Source organism: Malania oleifera, chromosome 2 (assembly GCF_029873635.1).
Source record: "Malania oleifera isolate guangnan ecotype guangnan chromosome 2, ASM2987363v1, whole genome shotgun sequence".
NCBI lineage: Eukaryota > Viridiplantae > Streptophyta > Magnoliopsida > Santalales > Ximeniaceae > Malania > Malania oleifera.
The window spans coordinates 6,307,246-6,329,938 of NC_080418.1; the positions used below are offsets into that span (position 1 = coordinate 6,307,246).

The following is a 22,693-nucleotide window of genomic DNA, read 5'->3' on the forward strand; positions in this document are numbered from 1 at the left end:
TAAACAGTAGACGAGAGAACTGCTTATTGAGTGGCAAAATCTCTCACAATTTGCCAAATTTACTTCAAATGATGATGTCCAGCCCCCATTATTACCCCTTTCTTGATTTCTAGCCATACAAGCAACAAAATCTGCTTTTTTCTGCAAAATATTTGTTTCAAATGAGATGCAGTCCCCAATAATCGCCCCAGATGATTTCAAGCAATACAAACCATTTTGGCTAGGTGTGTTGTGAATAAACTCAGATTTTGCAGTGGAAATTAAACGCAACAACAATGAAGAACAAATATGGAACACACACACAGTATATATAAAAGCAAGAACAACAATGCAAAGAATTACGTGGTTCAGCAATGTTTACGTGACACTATGCAAGTGTCAAAGAACACAATACAATACTTTCACAATGATCATCTTTTTTTCTCTTTGAAAATATACCCAGAACGGTATATTTATAAACACTTCGGAGGTTTCCCTCCAAACAACCAACCACACTAACATTCACATTCAAAATTTGAAATCAGCCTCGCTATCCCGTGCCAAACTAAACCAGTGATGGTTTGAGATACAGAGAGCAAACCGTCTCAGCAACATTCAGACAGCCGTTGACGGTTACTTCGACGTAAAGATACCGAGAGCAGACATTTTGAGATTTCTACCAAACCGTCGACGGTTTCCCCCAGTGCTGATTCAACTATGCATTTCTTTCTTTGTGCATGTCCACTACTCAAGAATATGAGCAACCAAACACAACAAGGTGACATCTGAAAAACAGGTGGTTTGAAATGTTATGGATCAATTCCTTCTATGCTGTTGCTAAGAGGCCTACCTGTATCCTCCAAAGAACGATCGTGAAACATTCATGCAACTTGGATTCCAAATATTCCTCTAGGAGGTACTAACACCCAAAACATTTCTTGACCCAATCTTGACCAAGAATCCAAGAGATATTGATGTTGGCATTTGCAGCAAGCTTGGATTAATCTGATCCCATCATCAAGACTGGAGGAGGAGGCTGAAGGCCTGTTATTGATCTAACTGCATTAACAATGGCGGTCTATAATAAGAGTAAGTCCTCGCGGGACTCCTTAATTATTGGGTGCAGTTGGTGCTTTAAGTTATTATGAGTGCTAGTACTACATATGCAGTGTGATAAAAAATTGGAATTTTCTTAAAAGATGGTTGGCTGCACCTCAAGCCTCTATAACCTACTGATATGGAAATGTCATTTTTAGTAACACACCAATAGCATTTCTACTGTCTCTCAATATAGCAAAAAGTATTTAAGGTGGTAACAGGAAAGGCAATAAATTTGCCTCCAATACCCCATCCTGTGTGTGTTTGTGTGTGTTCTTTATTTTATTTTTTGCAGTTTTTCTGAAGGTGGAAACTTAAACCGCTCTCCCATACTAGTTGTAAGTTCGCAATTCAAATAACAGCTCGGGAACATGGAATTTCAGAAATAGTTCACAAAAGGAAACAAGGGCATTATTTTAAGGCAAATAGCATGCAAAAGTTATTTCCATAGTCTTGGAAGCAACGGCTTTCCAATTTAGGAAAGACCTTAGCAATTAAAGCGGAAAGGGGTGCCCAGAAAGTCCCATACACGGTCATACACAGACACACAGACACGCACACACACACATACATATAAGAGGTTATTTTTATACCAATATAGGTATAGACTTTGCCATGATAAAAATTTGAAATTGGTAGTTTCTCATCTATTCCATGTCAGTTAGAATAATGCCAAGTTTTTTGCATGATAAATTGCCTTAAAATGCATCCCCCATCCCCCCCCCCCCCCCCCCAAAAAAAAAATATTTCCCCTGCTTTTACAATTGCCATTATATTCCTTCTCTATCAAGAACAATATCAAAATAATGGAGGGAAATGACCTAATTGTTAATACCCTCACAGAATTTCATTAATTAATGGCCAAATTGGAGAGCATTCCACAATATTAATTAAATTTAATTACAGAGAATAAAATCTGGATACACAATGCACCAATTGCATTCAGTGTGGAACTTCAAGAAAAAATTTAGCAACTCCTAGTATTATCTTTTCTTACTAGTCCATCATGTTGCAAGTATTGCATTTCTAGGAAGCATTATAAATACACTACCTCATCAATCTGCCATAAACAATTAACAAGACAAAAATGGAAAAATCAAGTATGACTAGCTACAAAACATAAATACCTCATTAATTCTGCAGATGGTATATGAAGGTAGATACACAGTCCCAGAGCCATCATCCTTACAACACAAAACATAGCAAACATCACATAAACATCACAACTATTCACTAACCATCCCCCAATCCAAACTGCTAATAATCCAATAGTCCACAATGCACAAAGAGTTAATGATACAAATCAAACATCCAAACCTAATCCAAATCCAACAAAACAAAAACTGATCCTACACAACCAAAACAATGAATAGCACACTTAATTCATTTATTTGGCAAACTTTTGTTAAATCTCTGAATTGAGGTAATGAAATTTACAGGGAAAGGCTGCTCCATTTATTGGCTCAAGATTCTGCAACCTTTGCTGTTCTTTTGTTCTTGGACACTATAATTGCACATTGCTGGTGAACGAGAAGACCTTAAAGAGATATTGCCATAGACATATCAAATTAGGGCAACATTTTTAGCAAGGTTATTTAACATCTTGGACAGGTGATTCTTGATAACCTGTTGAATCAAGGCCCAGCTCCGACCAAAATGGGCTGAACCTCCCAGACCTTTGTTGGAAGTCGATCCATAAGAATTGACTTAAGGAATTACTGGTCTTGAGACCAATAGATTTAGGAGTAATTAATTAGAATTAAGTTTATGTGGATGATGTAAGACAGGACAAACAGAGGATAAAATAGATAAAGAAGAGACTGAAGAGGATAAAAGGAAGGGAGGAGGAAAAAAGGAAGGAATAAGGAGAAGTCGTGAGAGGAGAGAGAAAATCTGTGGAAAGAGAGAGAGAGAGAGAGAGAGAGTCGTGGGAGTAAGATACAACATAGAATCAATTAATCATCCAAAGTTAATTACCCTTACATCACGAGCCTATATTAATAAGCAACAAAGAAACTCTAAAGACAGAACTATAAAAATTTACAAAAATAACCTAGAATAATAAAAAATTATAAAATAACCCCAAAGTATTTAACAATCCCTGAAATAAGCTATTATCTCTTAACTAATATAGAATCCTCAATTTCTTAAATCTATGCCTTTCAAAAAACTATTTAAAAGTTGGCAAAGGCAGTCCCCAGTTATACTCCACCACTTGAAATGAACTCAACTATGAAGAGTTAGATTGTAGGTATCACTCCAAGAAATCAAGATCAAGTGCATGGAGATCATCCTTGGGAAGCCAAGTGTCACAATCCCACATTAGACATGTACTAGGGAGATCTTAGGCTTATGAGGATGGTCTAGGCTCCAACTATATGAGGTTCTTTTTATAGAACAAGACCGTTATATTTGGAATGAGAGCCACCCTAAGGTATTGTCATGTCAGTTTATCCTACATAGAGGTTCGCATCGCAACTTTGATGAGGGCATTAGATTGGACACAAGAGCCAGTTATGATCCCACATCGAGCGTGTACTAGGGATATCTTGGGCTTATAAGGATGGTTTAAGTTTCAACCATGTGAAGCGCCTTTTATAGGACAAAACTGCGAGGCCAATGCACTAAAGCAGACAATACTTCATCTGAGTTGGGCCAAGACCATCACACCAAGCATGCAAACCAAGTGTGGACGAAAACCTCCATATAAAGAAGTCATAAACTCATATTTAACATGACCTCGAATTCATCTTGCCGCAGTGGAATGTAGGGTGCCTAAGGAATTGCAGAACATGTGCGAGTACTAGAAGTAAAGGCAGGAGGCTTAAGAATTCCTCAATAAGGTGTCAAATCCTCCACATTGAAAACAGGACGAATGTTCATATGAGCAGGATCCAAGTTTTCCAATAATGAGAACCAACCAATGGCATGAGCATGCAATTTCTTAAATGAGTTCTTAGGATAGCATTTAAGACAAATGCAAAACATGACATTATCACCTACATTAAACTCTCTAGTTTTATAATGCAACGTGGGCAAGTGTATAATCTATATTACTCATGGCAAGTTTATGCCTAACCTCAGCGTGCAAATTATGGATAATCTGTGCAAAGGAAAATGCAAGCATCAAGTGGTAAAGGAATAAGATAAACGGGATCATGGGTTTTGCATATGAAAACACACTCAAGAGGGCTTGTGCCCATGTAATTATCAAGGTCTTAAATTTTATTTTCAACTAAAATTTCAAAGCTTCAAAAGTACAGAAATTTGAATTTCAAATTTTTTTGAAAAAATGACAGAAATTGGTAGTAAAACATGGAACTCTTGTGTGAAACTTCAAAAATGGTTAAGTTTGTTTTAGAACTAATTTATTATAAAGTAAATACATCAACAACAGGTATGTTGTCTATGAGGTGTAGTAGCTATAATATGATACTTGTACTGAACATATTTAGTTAATATACATGAAATTTGTGAATCAATTAAATATTATTACTATACAAATAAATATAATTTACACATTAGTGGTTAATAAAATGTTGTTGCTTATTTCTAAGTTACAATTTTTTCACATAATTTCAAAAGCCGTTGTAATAATAAAAAAAAAGAAAGAAAGATAAATTAAGAGAGGAATTTCACTTTGCATTTAAATCTCACATTCGAATTCAAGGAAATTTCATTCTATAATTAAAATTTCGACAAATTCCGCTAAAATTTCAAGATTTGATAAATTTTGGATGACCCATTGAAAGTTTGATGAAAGTTTTGTAAGATGGAAATTGAATGCCATTTCGATTTCAAGGTTGATAGAAAGAAAAAACTTCAATAATTTAGTGGAAATTTATGACATTAATAGTTATAATAAGCAAACTCAATGTAAGCAATATCAAGTCTCAAGTGTCCTATTTTTCTCTTACAAGACACCTAAGGAAATCACCCAAAGTATGATTATTAACCTTAGTTTGACCAACAGTTTTAGGGGTGAAAGGCAAAATAAAAAGATCAAATTAGTGCCACACAAGTTCCAAAGTATCTTTTGAAAGTAACCGATGAACTCTGTGTCTTTACCAAACACTATGGAGCTAGGCAAACCATGTAATTTGACAACTTCCCCTATAGAATAGCTTGGTGACTTGTGAAGCACCAGAAATCTTATGGCAAGGAATAAAATTTACCATCATAGAGAACTTGTCAATCGCCACAAAAAAGGAATCATGACCTTAGGTTTTTTTGGGCAATTTGAGGACAAAATCCATATTCAAATTCTTTCAATGGTATATGTGGCAAAGAAAGAAATGTACAAATTCTACTATTTAGTTTCCTAGTTCTTTCTAACTGTCAATTGCAACACTAGGAAACTATCCTAATTCCTAACATCTTTTTTTAAAATATGACCAATTAAATCTGTCTTCAACAAGTGCAACAATATTGCCTCTAATTAAATGGCAATCTAAACCACTTGCATGCAACTCCCAAACTAAGAAATCTCGAAATGAAAGGTGGGGAATGCATAATATAGTGCCCTAAAATAAATGACCCGTGTGGACGATAAAATCAACATACTTCCTATAGGTACCACTACTCACTTCCAAAAAGATGATACCGAAATTAGGAGAAGTTAGATACTCATCTTTCAATTTCTCAAATCCTACAACCTCAATTCCCATTGCATGAGTAGTTACTACTCAACACCACACCTAAGTGATGTCTAAGAAAAAAGATATACACATTCAAGAATTCTACCCACCTAAGATGCCTAAACCCCTCAATTTCTTTTGGGAACTCAAATGTCGTAGGTGCTTGTTTGGTGATCAAAATTGAGTACAATGATTAAGGCAACAAATAGTAACGGTGGAGAGATCTAATGACAGCATAAAACTCTTTATCACAAGTGTTTTACCTTTGTTTAGCCCCAAAGTCCTTGCAAGCAATCTCAAAGCAACAACAGCAAAACCAAGCCTTAAGTCCCACTAGGTGGGGTTGACTATATGAATCATTTTTCGCCAATTTATGCGATTATGGACCATTTCTTCTGACAAATTCAAGGCTATTAAATCCTTACTATCTCATTCCAAGTTATTTTAGGTCTACTCTTACCCCTTCTACTGCCTCTCACAGTAACTCACTCTCTTTTCCTCATTGACGCACTATGTGGCCTATGTTGCAAGTGCCCAAAACATCTAAGTCGTCCCTCCCTTATCTTATCTTCTATAGGAGCTACACCTAGCTTACCACAAATATGTTCATTCCTTAATTTATCTTTCAGTGTTATACCACTCATCCATCTAAGCATTATCATCTCGACAATTTTTAATCTCAAAGACTTTACTAAAATCAAGATGCCCAAGTACATGTGCTTCAGTCATCATCTTCTTAGAGCCCTAATAGCTTTAGAGAGGCCAACAAAACTCGACTTTCTTATGATAGTTAGTGAAAGGAGACATAGTATCAAAATCTATAATGAGATGTTTGTAGAAAATAGCTAGGCCATAAAATCTTTGAACATTTGAAATAGTCCTAGGCTCAACCCACTCTTTAGGGGCTTTGACCTTTTTTGGAGCAACTCCTACACCCTAGAGACTGTGAAACCTAGGAACAACACTCCGGCCTACAAGAAAGTGCAATTCTTAGGGTTAGTGTACAATTTGACTTCCGATTTAGATGACCTAGATGCTCCTTTCTAGAATGATTATATACCAAGATGTCATCAAAGTAGACCATGAGTAATTTTCTTACAAATGGTTGCAAGATGCGCCATAACAATCATGAAGATGGTATAAAGAGAGACCGACGGGCATGACTAATCACTCAAACAAGTCATACTGGGTCTTAAACTTTGTTTTCCATTCACTTCCTACTTTAAATAACCACAGTGCAAGTCAATCTTGGAGTAACAACTAGAACTAGATAGATGTCAAGCATATCCTTGAGTCTATAGATGGTGATCTTATTAATGGTTGTACTATCTATGCATATCCTCTAAGATCCATCTAGGGTAAAAAAGGCTAGCATTGAAGATAGACTAAGGCCATACCTCATAAAGCCCCTCTCAAGGAGCTCTCCTACTTGCCAATTCAAATCAATGCAGTCCTTTGGGTTCATCCTATAATGGGGCTTGTAGGGCAAGTGTGAACATGGGACAAGATCTAAAACATGGTAAATGTCTCACATGTTGCTAACTCAGTAAGAAGCTCATTGGGTACTACATCATATAACCTCAAAGCGTAATGTCCTCGAAGGAAACTTCGTGAGCTATGACCACTAAGAAGTAAGAAGCACTTCTTTTCTAAGCTCTCTCAAAAGTCCTACCATCTCGCAACTGGATATAGGGCTTCATGGAGCTGGCTTATTCCTAAACTTAAGATCTTTTGGTGCATGCCTAGGATCTTCTTGTCTTTATACCTAAACAAATAGTGTTGTCATTACCATTGTTGGACACATCAAGATCCTACAACCATAGGAACCCTAACAAAGCATGGACCACATCAATGGATAGCACATCATAGGATGGGCAAAAGGCACCTCTCAACAAGAGGAAGATTTGTTTTGTTTACTAAATTTACTTAAAAAGAATGGGGGTGTGGCACTAGCATAAGCTTTAATCTACCAAGAGTGGCTCTGGGGGCCACATACATGCTACCCCTCATCAATAAACAATTCACATATCCTATTCCTAAATTGGATGTAAGTGTGAAAAGATAGTTGTTTGCTTCCAACTCTCATTGTCAATTTTAGTGGACAAAACACACCTCACCACACTAGCATGGTTATCACCCTCATCAAAATCATCTACTCAACCACCCTTATCTCTAAAGTACTTAACAAAATCTAAAACTTCAATGCTAAGGCTCGCTAGGGATAACATCTACAACTCCAACAACACCTAGATCTACAAGTAGTTAAGTGATCTCTAGCGTGGTAGCTCGATGACACTACACAGATGAACTACTAGCTTTAGGAATGCTAGAAACCTAGAAACACTAGAACAAGTCACATGATGGGACTCTACCTGCCTAGCAATACTTCCTATAAAGATAGATTCAAGCGCAACTCTAGACAGGGGAATGATACATCTAAATTGAGGAAAGTATTTAGACTAATGAAACTCGCTTGAGCTCATGTACTACAATGAAACTAGTGGTACTACTCTGTGGCAATGACTTTATTGTTGGATGCCTCAAAAGATCCAAATGAATACAACTCCACCTCTTTACTAATATCCTCCTTAAGACCACTAATGAACCTAGTGACCATGATGCAAGGGCACTATCAAGGATCTACAACCATGGGGAGAAAAAAGAAGAAATTAAAGAGAAGAAGGAAAGAGAAGAGAGAAGAGAGGAGATACAAGGGGGAGACACATGTTCACTTCAAATTCAAATTCAACAACCTACTCACAATATGGCTTTCACACACTATTTAGAAGAAAACCTCTATCACATGAAATTAGACATATACCCCTAAAACAACATGAAATTACAAAAATACCCTAAAATACAAAAAATACTAAAAACAAGCCTCCATGTACACATAATATTATACTAATTAAACTTTACAAATAATAAATTATTAACTAAACCCAACAATCCCTTGACCCAATTCTTCTTAATTATTTTCTAACAAGGATCTTCCCAAGGTCTTACTTCTTGTCCTACATCCAATCTCCCCCCGTTAGCAAAAAATCAGCCTCAAATTTTGAAATGTTGGAGGATTAGAAGAAAGAAGCAAACTTGGATTCACCAAAAGCATCGTAGACTTGAACCGAGAATTGGCATTAATGAACTAATCAGGGATGGCGAACTCTACAATAGAAATGTTTGAAAGACTCTTGATGCCTTCAAAGACATGCATTTCCTTCCTTGTAATGCCTTCAAGTTGAGTAACTCTAATAGATTCTTTGTCTTGCTTGATTGGTAGAGCGGGCTTTAAAATGATCTTCTTACGATTATAGTGACAGAGTGGCAGACATGTGTTCTCAAGTCCTTCACTTACACCCAAATCATCCAACCCAGGAGAATCAAGGAGTACAAGGCCAATATTCATGGGTATGATACTACACCAAACACAGGAGGATATTCACCCATTTGGATAGGAACCGCATTTCTTTCACAAACATGCAAAGCAGAGTTATCAACCCAAGATATCTCATACAGCTCTAGGTGAGGTTCTAGATGAAGTTGCATAAGAGTGACTCCATTTCTAGAAATCACATTCATAGGACATCTTCCATCAAGAATGACTTTGCAGACTTTTTTCCCATACTTAAGGTATGTAATGGCTTGATATTATGCTCAAAGTATGACAGCATCCATTCATTTTCCAGTGAGCTATCACCATCTTGCAGGATTATCTTGCAGGATTTTTTTTTTTGGTTATATACTACAACTATATATCACCAAACACAATTCACCCGCAAACTTGACTCCTATTTTCTCGATAACCTTCCTCAATTCACATGTAGTCTTGATTGTTGTGCTGAAACGAAACAAACTCACTTAGAAAATTCACAAAAATGCAGCAATAAAACCTGACTTTCAATGCCAGCATAAACAATTTCCAACTTTTCTTATCAAATTATCAAACTTGCTAACAAAAAATCAGATCCACAATCAAATTATCACGCCAGTGATGAAAATGTCATGGAAGAAACCCAAAATATCATGGCTGAACAATTTCTTGTGAGTTTGGGAATTGCAGGATGCTTTGGAATTTTTTTCCCATGCATGTTGCTGGCACATGAGGCGTGTGAGTTGCTGGAGACGACTTTCCAACGATAAAATTTCGGGAGAAGAGAGATGGGGATTGCATGGTGGCAGTGGTGCGATGAGATAAGAGCAAGAAGTTAGGGATTATAAAGGGCTGACGTCTGGGCAATCTTCTGCCAGCGCGTGAGACCACATGTGTGGCCAGACGGCGAAGAAATTTTAGGGGCTAGGATTTTGGGGGTTTTGTTTTTGTCGGCATGGGAGGTATCAAGAACAATTCAAGGAAATGGATGTTTGAAAAAATGGGATATGACTGGAATTTTTGGAAAAGTTCAGAACTGCTTTTCAGATTTTCAGTTTTTTTAAACTGGAATTTGATATCAGATAGGATGATTGAGGGTGCTTTTGTGGATTGTGTTGAGATGACAGATTAACAGGTAGGGAGAGTTATATATGGAGAGAATGAAAGAACAAAGAACAAAGATAATTTCATATTGCAGAATATCAGAGGGAGGAAAAGACAAGAAGAAGAAGAAGAAGAAGAAAGAAGAATGGAAGGAAAGAGAGAATGATAAAACTGCTGCAGGCAGCTCAGCCGGGTTAAAAACAGAGCAGGGAAGGGGCTGCTGGACAGCAGAGAGAACAAAGAAAGGGAAGGGCAAAATAGAGAAATAAAAGGAATAGAGAAGGCATAACAAAACAGAACAGAGATAGGGGAAGAATGGATTAAGCAGGAAGACTGAAATGAAGAGGGAGAAGAAAAAGAGTGAAAATTGAAAGTCAGGGGAATCAAAATGGAAGAATGAGATTGTGAGTTGGCTCTACTACCAAATGATGCAGAAGCAGCATCAAGGATCTGCGGCCATGGGGAGAAAATAGAAGAAATTGAAGTGAAGGAAAGGGAAGAGAGGAGAGAAGAGATACAAGGGGGAAACACATGTTCACTTCAAATTCAAATTCAACAACCAACTTAAAACATGGCTTTTACACACTATTTATAAGAAAGCCTCTTAACACATCCTAAAAATATTTTCAGAATCATAATTGATGGGAGATGGTACCCTGTGAACGTAGTTTCTAAAAATGGTTTCAATTGTACATAGCTTCATCACAACCCCCCCCCCCCCCTCCCCAACCCAAAAAAATAGCCTTATGAGATATCTTGGGTTGATAACACGTCTATAAAGATGTTTAGTTACTATCCAAATGGCTGACTCTTTTGATAATGTTTGGTGTGATATCATCAACGTTTTAGAACACTCAATAAAGGCGTGCTCAAAACGCATTGAGGGTGAGTCTAAAGACCAAATACCAAAAGTCTAATATGTTAGGCATTAGGCTTACACATTTGTACGAAGACATGCCCTTTGCACCCTTTTTTGTTGAGGCTAATGCATTTTTGGTGTGTGAATCTCAACTTAGATTTGGCTAGAGATTTTGACTATGAAAAGAATGTCCTAATATAAGTTGGTCTCCAAAACTCTTAAATCTTAACCTTTTGACAACTTTGTAATGTTAGAACTATATCTTGATTTACTTAATGACTTCATGTTAGTATATTCATATAATTATTTACAATTTTTTTATGAAAAAGTCTCAAAGGCTTATGCCTCTATGCCTAGCTTATGCATTATGTCACGATCCCACATCAAATTTGTACTAGGGAGATCTTGGGCTTATAAGGTTGGTTCAGGCTCCAACTATGCAATGTGCCCTTTATAGGATAAAACCATGAGGCCAGTAAGGCCAAAGCGAAAAATACCTCACCAAAGTTAGGCTCAAGCCATTACATATTGCCTTATAAGTTCTAACATATCTTGCCTTGCACCCTCTCCTTTTAAAGCATTGGATACCGTACCCATGAATATTGGCCATCTGTTGGATCCTCTCCTAGCTTGGATGATTTGAGTGTGACTCGAGGGCAAGAGAATACATATGTTTTTCACTATAATGGTAAGACTATTAGCTTAATAGAAAAAGAATCTAGCAACATTGATCACATCAAAGTTTCCCAACTTGAAAACACTTCAAGTAAGGGAACGCATGTGCTTGAAGACATCAAAAGTCTTGAGAACATTCCAATAATTGAGTTTGCCATTCCCAATGTGTTAATTGATGCCAATTCTAGTTAAGCTATTCTGTTTTTTGGTTCTACCGAAGGAACGTGGTTTCTTGCATCACTTGAGCATAGACTTTCAAAGAGTCCGAGCATGGTTTCTCGCATCACTCAAGCATAGACCTTCAAAGAGTCCAAGTTCATTGCTTATTTTTTATCCTCCAATATTTTAAAATTCAAGGTTTAATATTTTTATACCTGAGGAAATTTGATGCAGAAGAGGAAGCTGGAGAATGGATAGACTCCTTGGAGGCTGATTCAAACGAATTGGCTTTTAAAGGGATTACTAGGTTGAGCCCACTAGGCACAGGAGCAAATTGCCTGGATTATATTTACGAGAAATTTGTTTTGAATGTATGCGATTTAGGTGTTTTGTGAATAATCAATAAGGTGATTCTTTGTAATTTTATTTATTATAGCTTCTCTAAATACATTGGTAGGTTATATTGTTATAGGAAGTTTTTTTTTAGTGATTATGAAATCCAAGTTTTGTATGCTTCCCCCCAACCCCTCCTTCTTGCTTCCCTCTCTCTTTTCTCTCCCCTTTCTTCCCTCTTGAAGCTGCATGACAGCATCTCTGAAACTCAGCATAAAAACTTTTGTCTCCATCTTCCCTGCTAGCAACATCAGTTTTGGCATTTGCTTCATAGGAGCGGTGAGCTTTTATTAGAAAATTTATGTTTTATTTGGCTTTGAAAACTCGACGTGTGAACTGGTCTTCATGACTTATTCTTGGAATTCTAAATATAAATTCAAACCTAGAAATGTGCAAGTCCCTTGAAATATCACTCTGGGTCCACGGTACTGAAAATCACATAGGATAAATTTTCATTCAAATTCCATGGATCAAAAGAAAATCATTTTTTGGTTATATTTTCATTTTTTTAAGAACGACAGTGTCTGGCCATAAATTGGTACGCTACCTCCAAGACACCTAGTTATTCATTTAAAATAATATAATATCATAATTAAATTATTCAGTATCATATTGCAATAATCCTTAAATCTACAAGCTGGTTGAGCTACGTAGGGTTGAAAGATCCAGAACCCTTTCTTATTAAATCTGGACCAGGAGCCACTTACCTGCATTTGTAGTTTGGTTGGACCAATTTGATCCCCTTAGTGGCACTTAATTACATTAAATATCTGGGTGTATTTTAATCTTAGGGTTCTGGAGTGTAGAAGTAATTTTTAGTCTTCTTTATCTATAGTTTTGATTTTATTAAGGTTAATTAGGATGTTTTAAATTAAGTTAATTAGGTTTTGGAATTTCCTTAAACAATTGCACGTAACTGATTCCACATCAGCCGTATCACCCAGAGACAAGATCATATGCATATGCCATTTTGATTAAATACCCATACTTTTATGGAATTATCAGGTTAGGCTGCCCAACAGCTCTAACCACCTCACATTTTAGTCCACCAATCAAATCCTTAGATTGTGGGTGGTTATGGGACAGTTTAAATAGAAAGGATCACCATTGCTTGATAACTATCCACAGTTTCAAGGATGTGATTAGTGATGTAAAATGTAATGTGTTAGGCAGCTCAACCTATTACTCCTTGTACAGGGTTGTAATCGAATCAAGCCAAGCAGAGCTTAACATATTTAGATTTGGCTCATCTAATAAATGAGCTCTAAAATTGTGCTTGATCTTGGATCATTAATTAAATGAACCTAAATAAGACTTTAGAATTATTCATTAATGTAAATAAACATGAGCTCAACTAAACTTACTGAAATCAAAGCTCCAAGTTTTAGATGAATGACTTAAGTCACTTGGTCTTTCATCCTAAGATATTGGAGAAGAGAAAAAAAGTAAAAATAAAGAATGAAAAGGATGAGAGAAAATACTACATGTCCCATAAGTTGCTCATAAACTTATGAACAAGCATAAATCAGCCTAAATAGTTGCTCATACACTTAAATGAGCTGCGCAAAATTTTGTTCAGGCCTAATTTATCAAATGAGAATCAAAACTCGGCCTATGAACCATTCCTTTATATACATGAACGACCTCAGCCAAGCGAAGCCATCAAGTTAGTAGTGAACAGATTGGCAAATTTGCAGCCAGCTCTATCTATAGTGTTCGAATTTTCTGTGGCTCAATACAACTTAGTTTTTAAGACAGTGATGTAGGACAAGTATTTGAAGAAGAAGAAGACGAAGAAGTAGAAGAGGAAGCAGGACACAAACAGGACAGAAGACTAAGCTGAGAGAGAGAGAAGTACAGAAAGAAAAATAAAAGAAGAGAACAGAGATGGGGGAGGAAGAAGAAGAAGAGGCAGAAGGAGAACCTGAGGGAGGGGGGGGGGGGGGGGGGAGGAGGGGGCTGCAGCAATTCTGATTTTAAAATTATTTAACTGTACAATACCTTACATGTCCAGCACTTATACCCACTATTACTAACATTTATTTACATAAAAATCCCAACAAGACAAGGGATTATAAAATAACCCCAAAGTACTCAAACACAGAAAATAAACCTAAATTAACTAAACTTCTAAAATAACAAGAGTTTTCCCAAACTAAAATATTAAAACCTAGCTACAATATAAACATCAAAAGTTCTCCATTGGTGGTTCTCCATTAGGCAGTAATAGGGAAAGCAATAGAATTTGCCTCCGGACGACCTTCACCACATTTTTGCAGTTTTGACAAAGGTGAACAAACTGAAATATCCCTCACGTAACAAGAGCTGGTAATTCAAGTGATAAGCTGATAAGCTCAGGGTATCTGGAGTTGTGGAGAGAAGTTAAGTGAAATAGATAACTGGTATTGAAAATGAAATCCACAAAGGTTTCTTCTGTCCAAAAAAGGGACAAAATTGAACACAATTTAAGGAATCATGCATTCATTTGTACAGATATTTATTTCATATTTTGGGGGGGGGGGGGGAATGAGTTCATTGTTATTATCCTCACAAAATTAGGATATATAATGCATGCTTCTGCATTCAATATGGAACTTAAAAAGAAAAAAAAAAAACTTTTCTTTGCTTATGATATTGTTACTACAGCCTGTCTAGGGAGTATCATCAACACCCAACTTCATCAATCTACTATAAACAAATTACCAATCTGGGAAAAATCAATTTATAATAAGCAAAAAGAACATAAATACCTGGTTAATTCTGCGGGCGGCATATGAAGGTACTAAGGTAGGCAGTCCCCCAGCCATCATCTTTACAACACAAAATATAGCAAACATCACATAAACATCATAACACTAACCCCCCCTAATCCCGAATCCATAATGATCAAACACTATACAACACAAAGAGACTCAATCACATATAATTCAAACACCTTAATTTAATCCAAACCCAACAGAACACAAACCGATCCTACAAACAGCCGAGAACATAAAAACGCACACTTATTTGACCAACTTGTATTAAATCTCAAGATTAAGGTAATCGAAATTACTGAGAGTGGCTGCTTCATTTATATGATTTAAGCCTCAACCTTCTTGTTCCTGTTCTTGGATGCCCTAAGTACACGTCGTTCGTGGACAATAGAGGAGAAATTGGCAGAGAGATTGGAGTAGAGCGAGATGACCTTGGAGATATTCCCATTGATGTCTCGAATGAGGGCAAGTTTTTCGCGATATTATCCGGGATATTGGACTGGTGATTCTCGTTGACCTGCTGAATCAAGACTCGATTCTGATCCAAAACTGACTGAACCCGCCGGAAGCTCTTGCTCAGGATCTCCCAAACTTCGGTATCGCACTCTTCATCTTCGTCGGCGTTTGCCTGGTCGGAGCGGCGATGTTTTCTGCTAGAATTGCCAGACGTCATTAGGGTTGGAAGACCACACTGACGATCGTGCCAGCTGGTCTCCATGCTCAACTCCACCGCCGATGATGAATCGAGGGTTGTCATTGTCCGCCGTCTTTCATCATTTTTCCAGAGAGAGGAGAGAGAGAGAGCAGTTGCACAGCGGGGGCAGCGAAAGAGTGTATAGTGGAGGACGGCGGCAACTGCCTCCACGTAGCGGTTCTTTTGAAAAGCCAAGTGGCGGGCTTTCGTCAAGGGTGTTACCGTCATTAGACCGTATAGGCCATATTGACGGTTCAATGAACCGGCCTTCTGAACCACGTGGTTCACCTCTCCTGCTTTCATTTGATAAAGAATAATGTTGTGTTGCCGTTAGAGAATAGAAACATTTATGTTTAATTCTCTTAATTTTGAATTATATATACATTTTTATGGTCGTTTATGGCTTGTAGGCAGTTATGCTCTTTCTTGACGAGCTTTATCATTAAGTCTTAATCATACAGAAATAGTCATTAATTCTTGTTGGAGCTATGCATAGAAAAGCTAATTAAAAAAGAAAAGAAAAGAACAATATAAAACGCACATAATGCATTCATTTTGAGTTTTATAAATTCTATACTCACTTATTCTTGTTTTACTAATGCATACAATAAGAGACATTCATGATCTAATGCAGAGAGAGAGAGAGTTGTTGTACACAGGTAAGTCAAAATTACATCATTAAATACAATTAGACCTAATTAATAAAACTAACCCTAAAAATGATACAAAGACTAAAGTGTCCGTACTTAAATATATATATTATCTAACATCTTCCCTTAAACTCACGATGGCATACTGAAAAGCATCGAGAGTTTGCCGATTAGAAACTGGAAACGACTAATAGTGTAAGATTTTGTAAAGAAGTTAGTCAACTGCATGGTAGAGGAAATGAATAGGAGAGAGATGGTACCAAGGCGAAGATGATGACGTGTGAGATGACAATCAATTTCAATATGCTTATTGCGTTCATGAAAGACAGAGTTATGAGCAATTTGAATAGTATTGGTATTGTCACAATACATAGGAGTGTGTTCAATAAGTAAGATACTCATGTCAGCAAGTAACCAATGCAACCAACTATTTCAGCAGTAGTTGAAGCGATAACATGATACTCAACCTCAGTATAAAAACGAGAAACTACAGATTTCTCCTTGCTTTTCCAGGAAATAAGAAAGTCACCAAGAAAAAATACAAAAACCAATTGTGGACTCGTTGTCTGTAGGATCTCCAGGCCCATCAGTATCAGAATAAGCACGAAGTTCTAAGTAGATGTAGAAGGGAGTAATATACTCTGATACAATGTCCCTTTGATATAACGTAAGATACGGAGAACAGCAGCCTAGTGGATCGTAGTGGGAGAGGAGACAAATTGACTCACAATACAAACCGCATATGCAATATCAGGTTGAGTGATGGAGAGATAAACCAAACTACCAACAATAGTACGATATAGAGTTGAATTCGCCAATAGAACCTCATTAGAAGAGGTATAATGAGCATTGAGTTCAAGAGGAGTTTCTACGGTTCAAGTATTAGTAAGACAGAGTTTTTGAATAACATTTGCTGCATATTTAGACTGAAAGAGGAGATAACCTTTAGGAGAATATGCTACCTCAATGCCAAGAAAGTATCTCAGGGGTCCCAAATCTTTCATTTCAAAGTGGTGTTACAACTTTAATTTCAATTTTGCAATCCCATATGTATCATCTCCAGTTAAAATCATATAATTTACATAAAGAAGGAGAATAATATGCCCAGCAGATGTAGAACGAGTAAATAAGGCAGAATTATGATCACTTGAGCATGAGCCAAAAGAATAAAACACTTTAGAGAACTTCTCAAACCAAGCCCTGGGAGCTTGTTTAAGACCATGCAATGTTTTTCTCAGTCTACAGAGCTCCTCTGGACGATGAGGAACACTAAGGGGAGGAGACATATAAACTTCCTCTTTGAGATCCCTGTTTAGGAAGACATTCTTTACATCTAACTGTGAGAGGTTTCATTGGTTAATACAAGCTAGTGCAATCAAAGTACGTACAAATGTCATCTTAGCAACAGGTGCAAATGTCTCCTCATAATCAAAACCATATTTTTTTGAGTAAACCCTTTTGCAACCAAACGAGCCTTATATCTTTCAAAAAACCATCAAACTTAGTTTTGATCTTGTAGACCTAGAGACATCTCACTACCATTTTACTAGGAGGAAGAGGTACCAACTCCTACATGTTGGTCTTATACAAAGCAACAAGTTCTTCATTCATAAACTGTTGCCAAAGAGGGTCAAGAGCTACCTCCTTATAGGAAGCAGGCTCATAATGGGGATGAAAAGAAACTAAAAAAGTAGAAAAACTAGAAAAATAGCAAGAATTAGATGCAAGAACATATGAATCAAGATGAGAAGAGGGGTTACAAAGTCGCATTGGATAACGAGAACATGTAGGGTCCACATAATCAGAAGATAGAGAGGAGTCTGCCAAGGAGGATGGGGGATTTGTACCTGTAGAAGAAAATGAAGAACAAGTAGAAGAAATGGTAGAAATTGGGGAAGACTCTAAATCAATATCACAAGTAAATGGATCAATATTTACAAGATCATACTCATTTAAGATGCTAGAACTTGTTGGAATAGAGAAGAAAGGAATGTGTTCAAGAAAGGTGACGTGATGAGAAGCATAAATTTTTTTTGTTTCTAGATCATAACAACAATATTGAATTGTATTCCCTTCTCCCCCAACTCGCACTTGAAACACTTAATGATAGTCGAATGTTAAGTTTGAACCAAAGCATGAAACATTTTGTAAATGCTAATGAAATCAGAACGTTTCTTTATAAAATATATCCAAGTAAAATTAGTATAATCATCAATGAAAGAAACATAATATCGAGATCCTCCCTTTGAGGCAGTAGGAGCTGGTCCCCAAACATCAGAATGAATTAGATCAAAAGGTGCAGAAGACACTGATGTAATTTTATTAAAGGGTAAAGCAAAGAATTTTGCAAGCTTACAACCACTACAATCAAACAGTTCATGAGAAGACAAATTTCCTATCACTCATGTGGAAGTCAAAAATCTCAGTCAAGAACTAGAAACATATTAAAGGCATGAATGCCATAACTAAAAATTAAAAGAATTTGAACTCAAACAAAATGAAGACAAATCAATACTAGAACTAGCAAATTCTTTGACCCAAAGTTCTTCTAACACATACAATCCCCCCTTCTTACGACCTATCCCAATCAGCTTCTTGGAATGTGGATCCTATACAAAACATGAGGTTGGAGTAAAGGAAACACAGTATCCAAGATCATATAGTTGACTAATATGCAATCAAATTCAATGAAAGTTGAGGAATATAATAAACATCAGAAAGACACAAACAAAATGAAATATGGAACCAGTACCTACCAATGACATTGGGGTACCATTAACAGCCAAAACAAATGAAAGTGCCAACGTAGAAGATATTGATGTAAATAGAGAGTTTTTTTTTTTTTTTTTACATATGATGAGTAGCATCTAAATCAAATACCCAAGTGGGCGGAGATATACCTGAAGTGGATGAGGAGGACAAACCTATGGAGAGAAAAATATATAAGACATTAGGGTTTGATGTAGAAAGAAGCTCCTGCAACTACTTTGCAATAATAGATAGCGTATACACAGTGGGAGATGCCTCTTCTGATGATGTAGTGGCTGAATTGTGATAATGCCTAGGTTTCGAAGTCTGTTGTTGTCCCTTAATGTTGACTTTTTTGTCAGATTCCTGTTTTGATTATGACAAACCACGGTATCTCATCTGTGTGCTTTGAGTACTTAAGCAGGTTTAAGTTTTAGTTAGCACAAGTGATGATGTAATGTGAAAGCTGTAAGAACACCTAAACGAGCATACCCCGGCATATTCCATAGAGTTGCAAAGGAGCAGCGCATGAAGATCGATTTGTGTTTCAAGTTATATTATATTTTTATCATTCAGATATGTATTAATTATCTATCGGTCTGTAATAATCCGCATATCATGTATGGTAGGGACTATAAGATCAAGACCATAAATGGACCTTAGGGATCACCCATTAGTCGACCGACGCCTGATTTTTGGGACTAATTAAAAAGCACAAAGACCATAGACTGACTTTAAATCCCAAATTATTACATAAAAAGTCCGTTATAACTTAGAAATAAGAAGTATGTGAGAAAGGGTGACTTTAAATAGATATCTGGACTTAATTGCACAAGTTTAGTGTGTTGGATTGACCGAACCTGAACACGCATAAACTTTTAGTTGACCAAACCTCTTTAGGTCAACAGTTGACCATTTGGTTGACCGAACCAAAACATACTATGACCTTCGGTCGATCGAACCTCCCCAGGGTCAATGGTTTGACCATTTGGTCGACCGTCCTTAAAATGAGCATCAACGCCCTAGTCGACCAAACTCCTAGTTGTAAAATGGTTCGGTCAACTAAACATCCAAATTCGGTCAATTGAACTTAGTCTAGTTGACCAAACCTCAAAGGTCCAAAATTGCCTCATGTCTGGTCGACCAACACCTCAGTTCAAAAACATCATGGTCGACTGAACTGAGTGACCCGGTCAACCAAACCTTAAAAATGGTCAACTGAACCTCTCAAGTTGGTCAATTTTTAATTGTAGTAAAACAAAGTTAATTTTATCTAACCTTCATTAATATTTTCCAAAAAGACTCCTATGTCCCTCAATGGTTATATTTCTATGAATGTCTATAAATACCAGTTCATTTGGAAAGATTAATAATGGATTAGCAAATATCATTAGTCAAAACTCTCTGAATTTCAAAACCCTTATTTTATCACATACAACCCATAAATCCTTCTATTACTCATCCTACTTGCTAAAATTCTTTGGTAAGAGTATTATTGAGATTATTTATATTGGCTCACACTCTCATTGTATTTGTTTGATATTGATTTTTTGAGAGTGAGCTTGAGAGTCCCCTTGTAATTTAATTCATAAGTCTTCAGTGAGAATACTCTCTAGAGCTTGTGAATCTTACATTATTATTGCAAGTATTCAAGGTCTGTTCTTGTGCTTTGTGAATATTTTTCAAACAAGCTTGATTTCAAATATCTCTTATACTAGAATTTTGAAAAAATCATCTTAGAGATATTTTGATTATATTCAATGAAAATCTTTGAAACCTTACTTGTGGTTGAAATATATTTACATATTGTTTTAAAGATAGATTGGTAATACACTCTTGCATTAGATTGCTTATTAACATTAGATTGAGTGTTATTGCATATATCTGCACTGAGCTTATAGTTCTATCATTTGACGTGCATTGATTATTGGTTGTGTGTATTAGTACATAATCTGCTTGTATTAGAAGCACATATCTTTGTACACAAAATTTGTATTGAATATCTGTTGTATTTCAGGCGTAGCCTGAGGGGGCGTTAATCTAACCCGTAAGGATCAGTAGAGCCTTCTCCGCCCCACAAGAAGAGTGTGTAAAGGTTGAGATCAGCCCTACAAATTTGACCTGATTGTAATCGGTGCCGCTCCACCCATTAAGTAAGCCATAGTGGAATCTTCGGGCTTGCGAGCTAGAGGCGGGGACGTAGACAGTATTGACCGAACCCTGATAACATATCGTGTGTGCAATTTATATTTCAGTTTTTCATTTATTGCACGTGTATGTTACTTTCAATAGTCTGTGAATGCTACGCATGACTTAATTTCCGCACTTTATATTTATCTGCGCGTTTGGGATTGCATAGACAAATCTTAGGTTGTGAAATACTATTTGAAAAATTCAGGTTTTGAATTTTAATTCATATTGAAAAATTCAATACAAATTTGTATTATATTTTATCCAAATATATTTTAAATCTAAGATTCAAATTTCAACTTTTAACAAAATTAAGTTTATTCTTTTTAATTATTACCTTTATCGTTAGCTACCCATCAACAAATTATAAGAGTGTAAGTTGATTATGATCAAACTTATAAAAATGAAAACAAACTGATCTTTCAAAGTTTAGAGAGACCAAATATTGTAACTAAACTAAAAATCAATCAAAGTGTAAACTATTCAAAATGATAGTTGAGAATGGTTAAAATATTAAAATTGCAATTTCATTAATTTTAAAAATTTATATATAAAACTTGACACTGAATAAACACATATATAATTGAAACACTTCACATAAATAGTGTATTACAAAAATTTTATATAACCTTTAAAAAATAAAAACAAATATTCGAATAGTAAAATCATGAATTCTAAAATAAACCATTTAAGTAAAAGGAAAATTTATAATAAAATAGTTTATTTTTTTAAACAAAAATTAAAGTTTAAATAAATATTATATAACTATAAAACTATTATTTTAAAACATAAAAAATATACTCAATGATAAATTAACGAGAATGAGAATGAGACTGTTTGTCAAAAAATTCAAGATTGAAAAAGCATTATAAATTCAGAAATGTTCGTTAAAATAATATAGGGTCTTTGAATTTTGAATTTTACCATTAATAAAAAAAAAAAAGCCGTTATTGAGCAGCTTGAAGGCCTATACTCTAGAGTGAGGATCAATTTTAGAGGTTTTTTCCCGTTTTATCCTCTTTTTTAATATATTAAATAATAGCTTTTTTGAGAAAATATTTTCTAGAATAACCCTAACGTAATCTCGCTACTTGGAGTAGTGAGATTTGGCACATGTCATTCCCACAAAAAAAATATTATTTAATATATTTTTCAAAAAAATTGATAAATCAAGAAATAAAAAATATTAAAAGAATTTATTCCCCGATTTATTACGCAGAAGAATTTATTATGCAGAATAATTTATTTCTCAATTTATCAATTTTTTTAAAATATATTAAAAGAATTTATTGCATAATAAATTGAAATTTTGAACTTTATTTAAATTACCAATTTTAATTGTACCTGAAATTAATATATATATATATATATATATATATAT

At 35.7% G+C, this 22,693-nt stretch overlaps 1 long non-coding RNA gene across 1 annotated transcript; it reads right to left on the reverse strand.

Moving 5' to 3' along the window:
* Positions 1–287: 287 nt before the first annotated feature.
* LOC131149449 (uncharacterized) lies at positions 288–15,840 on the reverse strand. The gene is made up of 4 exons (XR_009135220.1): positions 15,330–15,840; positions 15,025–15,084; positions 2,205–2,261; positions 288–1,038 (listed from the first exon to the last, which is right to left on the reverse strand). It is a non-coding gene; the product is annotated as an uncharacterized LOC131149449 (long non-coding RNA).
* Positions 15,841–22,693: the final 6,853 nt, after the last annotated feature.